This window comes from Eriocheir sinensis, chromosome 48 (genome assembly GCF_024679095.1).
Source record: "Eriocheir sinensis breed Jianghai 21 chromosome 48, ASM2467909v1, whole genome shotgun sequence".
NCBI lineage: Eukaryota > Metazoa > Arthropoda > Malacostraca > Decapoda > Varunidae > Eriocheir > Eriocheir sinensis.
In genome coordinates this window covers 8678905-8686404 of record NC_066556.1, presented here as the reverse complement: position 1 = coordinate 8686404, position 7500 = coordinate 8678905, and the positions used below count along the sequence as shown (strand labels likewise).

General features: G+C 42.8%; 1 protein-coding gene and 1 long non-coding RNA gene across 34 annotated transcripts in view; one reads left to right on the top strand and one right to left on the bottom strand.

Moving 5' to 3' along the window:
- The window catches only part of LOC126981548 (uncharacterized), a 6528-nt gene extending 5760 nt beyond the window's left edge, over window positions 1-768 (bottom strand). For all 4 annotated transcript variants that reach the window (XR_007733990.1, XR_007733988.1, XR_007733989.1 and 1 more), the window contains exon 1: window positions 1-768. This exon is cut by the window's left edge and continues 1356 nt beyond it. This is a non-coding gene — a long non-coding RNA (uncharacterized LOC126981548).
- The window catches only part of LOC126981546 (phosphatidylinositol 4-phosphate 5-kinase type-1 alpha-like), a 113022-nt gene that overhangs the window by 17553 nt on the left and 87969 nt on the right, over window positions 1-7500 (top strand). The window lies entirely within an intron of this gene.

Sequence of the window (7500 nt, the reverse complement as noted above, 5' to 3'; positions counted from 1 at the left end):
ATGCCTAAACTGATCACAAATGCTTTGATATATATTATGAAATGGTTTGTGTGATGATTTTTTCTCATTTTTCTCGCTTAGAGGGACCATTAAGAAACATGATCCCCGCTGCTCCCAGGTTAAAAGCAGAAATGGCAACAAATTTAAAGGTGTACCTGATAATTAACTGTTATACTTAAAAGCGAGCCAAAATTAAAGAGCAAAATTGACAGACAAGTAAAATTTTAAAACAAAACTTATAACTAAAACTTGTAATATTTGTGTTTGAACTTTGAGATTCATCGCACTTAACAGGTAGCAGCGACGGGCCAAATTTGTGGCTTTACCGTGTACCAGCGACGGGACAAATTTGTGCCATGATAAAGATCCCCCAAAATAGATGATGCATAAACTGATAACAAATACGTTGATACATATTATGAAATGGTTTGCATGAGTGATGATTTTTTCTCAGTATTCTCGCTTAGAGGGGCCTTTAAGAAGCATGATCCCCGCAGCTACCGGGTTAAACTTGTATCTCATGCCCTTGAAAACGAAATATATGAAAGCAAAACTGATAAATAATTGGCGTTCTCAATCAGTGTCTCGCGAGGTGTCAACTTCTGAGATAAACATCAAGAATACAAATGAAGGAGGAGAGGAAAGAGGAGACGAGGAAGAGCAAGGAGAGGAGGGAGAGGGGAAGGGAGAGTGATGGTGTAATAAGGCATGTTAATGATAGTGATCAGGAATACATTAGTAGAAAAGGGAGAGGGGGAAGCAGGAGCAAGATGATGATAACAATGGAATGAGATGGAGGTGGGCGAGGGAAAGCGAGGGTGGTGATGAGGCATGAAACATCGACTTCGAAGATATAAAAAAACAAACATAAGAATAAGAAGATATTGAAAAAAAACAAAAACATAAGAATAAGGAGAGACAGAAGGAAGGAGGGCGAAAATAATAATAAGAAGATACATAAGAAGAGAAAGGAGAGGAAGGGAAAGAGAAAAAGAAACAAGATCACATTAAGGATAAGAACAGGAGGAAGAAGTAGAGTAGAGGCAGGAGGAAGGGAGGTGAAGGTAGTACTTATAAATAAATGCATAAGAAGAAAAGGGGAGAGGAAGGGAAAGAGAAAAACAAGATCACGTCAAGAAAAGGTACAGGAGGAAGAAGTAGAGGAGAGAGAAACAGGAGGAAAAAGGGCGAAGGTAATAATATAAATGAATACGAAGACAATAAAAGTAAAGGAGAGGAAAAAAAAACAAGAAAACAGTAAGATGAGGAAGGGGAGGAGGAGGACAAGAACAGAAATGAAGGCAGATAGGAAAAGACAAACCAAAACAAGGAGAGAACAACAATAAACAAAGGAAAACGGAAGAGGGAAAGGAACAGGAACAAGAAAGCAATACAATCAAAAATACAGTTAGAGAAGAGAATGAGAAAACGAGAGAAGGTAAATTCCGATATGTCAACTATTCAGATATACAGGAACAACGGAAGAAAGACAGGTGGAGGAAGAGGAGGAGGAGGAAGAGAAAGATAAGATGAAGAGCAAAAACTGATACAGGAATAAAGAGAGAGAAAAAAGACAGCTGAATTACGAAATGCAAACTATTTACATTTACAGGAATAACGGAAGACGGGTGGAGAAAGAGGAATAAGAGAAGATGAAGAGCAAGAAAAGTAAAAGGAGTAGAAAGACAGGCTAAAAAAGTAGGAGAGGAAAAAAAGATAAGGTTGAAAGAGAGAGAAGATAAGAAGATAAACAGGAGTAGAGAGACAGGCTAAAAAGAAGAGGATAATAGGTAGAATAATGTAGAGGAAGACAAATGAAAGAGGAGAAAGAGATAATAAACAGGAGTAGCTAAAGAGACAGATGAAAAAGAAGCAGACAGAGAAGAGCGAGAAGAGTAAAGAGGTGACAAGGGCGTATATAGGGGAGGGAGAGGAAGCAGGGGGGGGAGGGGGTAGGATAAGGGTAGTGATGGTGGTGGTGGTGGTGGTGATGCCAGAGACGGGAGAGGAAGAGGTAGTGGTGTTGCCTTATTGTTAGTCACTTCACGGCTCATTCGCTCCTCGTGTGTGTGTGTGTGTGTGTGTGTGTGGAGGGGCCGTTTGACGCGTGACTTGCAGAAATTTATTTGGGGTTAACCTACTTTGCACCTCCTCTTCATCCTCTTCCTCCCCTTCCTCCTCTACCTCCTCTTCATCTTCCTCTTACTTTCTCTGCATCCTTCTTGCGGTGGGTGAGAGAGAGATAGAGAGAGAGAGACTTTTAAATCAGTGACTTTGGGAATTTTGTAGTTTAGTCACCTTTTGTTGTTATTGTTGTTGGTGGTGGTGGTGCTTAGGCCTATGGTGTGTCAAAGGGAAGTGTGTATATTGGTGTTAACATATTGGTGGTGTTGAGTATGTTAGTGACAGGTTGGTGATGAAGAGAAGATGAAGGTGGTGGTGGTATTGCGGGGAGGTGAAGGGGGTGGGGGAAATCTTCGGTGGTGGTGGTGGTTGTGAATGGGACGGTTTGGCGGTGTTTGAAACGATTTACTGGTGTTGGGGGACGTAATGGTGTTGATAGGGCGTCGTGGTGGTGGTGAAGGCGATTTAAATGGTGATGGAGGATCCTGTGCTGGTGGTGGTGGTGGTGGTGGTGATGATGGCGTCGAGGTGGTGGTGAGGGCGAGGAAATAGTGGTGATGATAGTGGCGGCGTCGAGGTGATAGTGAGGCTGGAGGTGGTGGTGATGGTGAAGGTGAGGAAAAGGTGATGATGGTGTTATTTCTTTCATTTTTTTTTTTATCTTGTTACTTATCATCATTATCATAACATATTATTGTGGTAGAAATGGCAGTGTTATAGTAGTCGTAATAGTAGTAGTAGTAGTATTTGTCACATATATATACTGGAAGCTCAGGTGGGGTAGATATTTTTGTGGTAGTAACGACAGTGTTATAGTAGCAATCTTAATAGTAGTAGTAGCTCTCGTTATAGAAGTAGTAGTAGTAGTAGTTGTCACATATATACTGGAAGCTCAGGTGGCGTCGATATTATGATAGTAGTGACGATAGTGTGTAGTAATTATAGAAGTAGTTATCGTTGTAATAGTAGTAGTAATAGCTGTTGTTGTTATGAAAGTGCAGGTGGTGATGGTGGTGGTGGGTGGAAGGTCTTGTTGGCGGGGAGAAATTTCTGGTTCAGGTGGGGAGAGCTTCGGCTAAGACCAGGATAGCGTTGGGCGGGGACGAGAGTGTTACCAGTAGACGTGACATGCACTGGGAATGGGTAGGATGCGCTGAAAGGAGGATGTAAGGTGGCTGGGACGAGAGGAAAGGGGAGGTAAATAGCGACGTTAGGGGGAAGTAAAGAGAGAAGGGGGTAAGAGTAGGGAAGGAAAGGAAAGGAGGCTTGAAAAAAATAATGAGAAGGCGATTATATAGAGAGGAAGGAAGGGCAGTGAGGGAGAAGAGATGGTATTGTGTGAAAAAGATTGAGGAGATAAAAAAGGGAGAAATATAGAAACTGATCGACTGATTGAGAAGAAAAGGAGACTAGGAGTAGAAAGAAAAATTGATGGAGGGTTTGAATACAGAGAAAGGAGGGAAGATATAGAGATGAAGAAGGTACGGGAGGGAAAGGAAGGAAGATTAAGAGACTAGAAAGAGAGGAAAAAGGATTTGAAAGGGGGAAAGAGAGAAAGTAGAAATAAAAAAAGGAGGGGGAGGAGAAAAAGAAGCATTGAGAATAGGAGAAATGGGTGAGTTTGAGGATGGTAGATGTTGAGGATAGGAGGAAAGGCAAGGAGGGAGAGGAGGCAAGAGTAATGAGACAAGGAAGGGAAGAGAGAAGGTAAATAAAAAGAGGAGGTGGAGGAGAGAGAGAAAAAAAAGCATTGAGAATAGGAGAAATGGGTGAGTTTGAGAAGGCAAGGAGGGAGAGGAGGCAAGAGTAATGAGACAAGGAAGGGAAGAGAGAAGGTAAATAGAAAGGAGGGGTGGAGGAGAGAGAGAAAAAAAAGCATTGAGAATAGGAGAAATGGGTGAGTTTGAGGATGGTAGATGTTGAGGATAGGAGGAAAGGCAAGGAGGGAGAGGAGGCAAGAGTAATGAGACAAGGAAGGGAAGAACTGTTGTATGGGGAAGGGAAATTTGCTGACCATCTTGTGTGGAAAAGGGCAGGAGGCATCACACGTAACCGATAAGAAAAAAAAACTAAATTCAATAAAACAGCAAACATTTATATACTACCCCGTTAGATTATCTCTGCTACCTGTGGGGATTAATTAATGAGCAAGGTGTGCTATCGCGTACGTGCTCCCTGAAAATAAGCCAATTAACCCATATCGCTATTTATGTGCTGTCATTTCCAGGCTTAACGAGTATGTGCGGTTTGTGCGTTGGCCTCTGAAACGTTTTAATGAGCCCTGGGAACGTTTGCTGGCCCACGTGTTTTCCATTATGGATTAACTTGCATCTTTTTGTGTGTGTGTGTGTGTGTGTGTGTAAGTTGAACGAGTTAGACGCTTGCCGCTGCTACTGTGTGTGTGTGTGTGTGTGTGTGTGTGTGTGTGATACGATGAATGGAATAAGGACCATGTTTTTATACCTTTCGACGTTCAAACTCTCATATTTATCAAAGCTTTCGAATATAAGAGTTTGGGTCATTTCCTTGGGTACTTATATGACGTTGGTGGTAGTTTGTCGCTTTCCCTGTACCGTGAACCTAAAAGAACACTCATTGGAATCCGACTCATCTCCCACTCGGTCTTTGGAAGTACGTAGTTGCTGTGAGAGGCGGGAATATAAGAGTTTGGGTCATTTCCTTGGGTAGTTATATGACGTTGGTGGTAGTTTGTCGCTTTCTGTGTACCGTGAACCTAAAAGAACACTCATTGGAATCCGACTGGTCTCCTTTTCGCCCTTTGGAAGTAGTTGATGTGAGAGGCGGGAAAATAAGAGTTTGGGTCATTTCCTTGGGCACTTATACGTCTTTGGTGGTAATTTGTCACTTTCTCTGTACCGTGAACTTAAAAGAACACTCATTGGAATCCGACTGGTCTCCTTTTCGGCCTTTGGAAGTACCGTAGGTGATGGGAGGCGGGAGGGAGCGTCTGACAATACCTCCCTGAGTCACGCGTCCCGTCCCTTTAAACTTAATCGCTGAGTCACCAGTGTTTACCTTTCCTGTCGGCCCTCCAGTACAGTGTCCGCGCGTGCTGTCCCTTTAAATCATGAATGGAGTGAGTCACGTGTTCTGTCTGGCCCTTTAAATGTAGCCAGCGAGCCACCTGTGCGCACCTTACCTGTGGGCTAATGAGATACGTACGCACTTACCTCCATTCCTGTATACCTGTGTGTGTGTGTTGTCTAAAACTTCAGTGGGGTGACTCGCGTTTTCTGGCCCTTTAAATTTATCTATGGAGTCACCTGTGCGTTGCCTTACCTGTGGGCTAATGAGATACGCACTTACCTGTATCTGCGTGTTTGTACTTTTATATTTTCGATGGAGTGACTCAGTGTTTTGGCCCTTTAAATTTGCCTACGGTCACCTGTTTTGTATCATTTTGTACTTTTTATATTTTCGATGGAGTGACTCTGTGTTTTGACCTTTTAAATTTGCCTACGAAGTCACCTGTTTTGTATAATTTACCTGTGTATTTTTTTTATTGCGTACTTTTAACCCTTCTAGCGTTTCGTCTTCTCTTTCGGCTGAGTTTTTTAAGTGTTTTGTTCCTTTATATCTTCAATGGAGTGACTCATTTAAATTTATCTGCTGAGTCACCTGTTATATATAATTTACCTGCGCACCGTCTCCAAGTACCTTTAAATCTTTGCTGTTTTACCTTTGCCTCATGTCTGAATTTTACCTACTTACCTTACCTTAGTCTCTTAAGCGATCGAATTGACCTTTGATTAACACGGGAGGTGATTCATAAGTGACTTTACCTGTTTCCTGTCTTGAATTCCCTTGTAAATACGTTCCGAGTTCATCATGTCTTAAACAAAGGAATTGATCGAGGAGTAAAGAAACAGGTGTATGTAGAATGTACCTTACCTGTGTGATGTATTGAGTTCCTTTAATTAAATTCCGTGTGCGTCACCTGTTTGTTATGTTGATTTCCCATGTTATCAAGTTCCGTGTCCTCCAGTAGTCTTAAACGAAGGGAATGACCGAGGAGTAGGAAGACAGGTGAATGCAGAGTGTACCTTACCTGTCATGCTAAGTTCCCCCGTTTATCAAGTTCATGTGCGTCATCAGTCTCTTAAACGGAGGAAGGAAGTGGCCGATAAGGAAGAAGGCAGAAGACAGGTGAATGCATAATGTATCTTATCTGTTACTTGTGCATTTAATTAACGTGTGCGTCACTGATCTTTTAAACGAAGGAAGTGACCGATAAGGAAGAAGGCAGCAGACAGGTAAATGCATAATATACCTTACCTGTTACGTTAAGTGCCTTTAATTAACATGTGCGTCACTGATCTAAACGAAGGAAGTGGTCTATAAGGAATAAGGCAGAAGACAGGTAAATGCATAATATACCTTACCTGTTACGTTGTGCATTTAATTAACGTGTGCGTCACTAGTCTTTTAAACGAAGGAAGTGACGAGGAGTAAAAAGACAGGGGAATGCATACTACACCTTACCTGTTCAGTGCCTTCAATTAAACACCTTGTACGTCACTGGTTTTACACGCGGAAAGGAAGTAGCGGATAAGTTAGTAGACAGGTGAATGGATAACACCTTTCCTGTTTGTCTAGTCTCTAATTATACCGTTTGCGTCACCCCCTCCTTGGCGTCATCGGGCTCTTTACAACGAAGGGACTGACACTCGTTAGGGGCTTCTGTTACAAACGTTTTTCAAGGTCAGAGAGGAGCTACATCGGGTCGCCATGAGTTTTTTTTTTTTTTTTTTTTTCCGTTCACGCCGTAGAAACAATACAATACTACCGCCAGGCTCAGGAAACCACCAATGAAAACCCCGGGAACTTCTGTGTGAGCTTTATTAAAATTGATGGACTAGGGCTTGAAGGAGTTTTAAGAATATGGACGTGAGCGTGAAGTAACTAGGCGGGAAAATGAGTAAATAATGAATAGTGAAAGTCTTGTTATGGATGAGTGATGCTGTAATCTCTCCCCCTCCCCACCTCCTCTCCTCCCTTCCCCCGCCCTCGTCCTTGTTCTCTCAGCCTCCTCCCTCACGTTTCCCTTCCTGCTCTTCCCCTTCCTCCTCCTCCGGGTTGGTATGTCAGGCTTTCAGGAGTCAGAGGTGAAGGCCGCTCCTCCCTCCCTCCGCCCTTTTTCTCTCCCCCTCCTCCCTCTCCTCTTTTCTCTTACCTCCTCCTCCCTGTCTTCTTCCGCCCCGCCCCCGCAGCCTCCAGAAGTATAGTTGGTGAGGGAGAAGTGGAGGAGGAAGAGGAAGGGTTAGGTGTGAGAGGAGACAGAATGAAGAGGAAGAAGAAAAGAAAGAGGAAGGATTGGGTTTGAAAGGAAAAGAAAGGAAAAAATAGGAAGAAAAT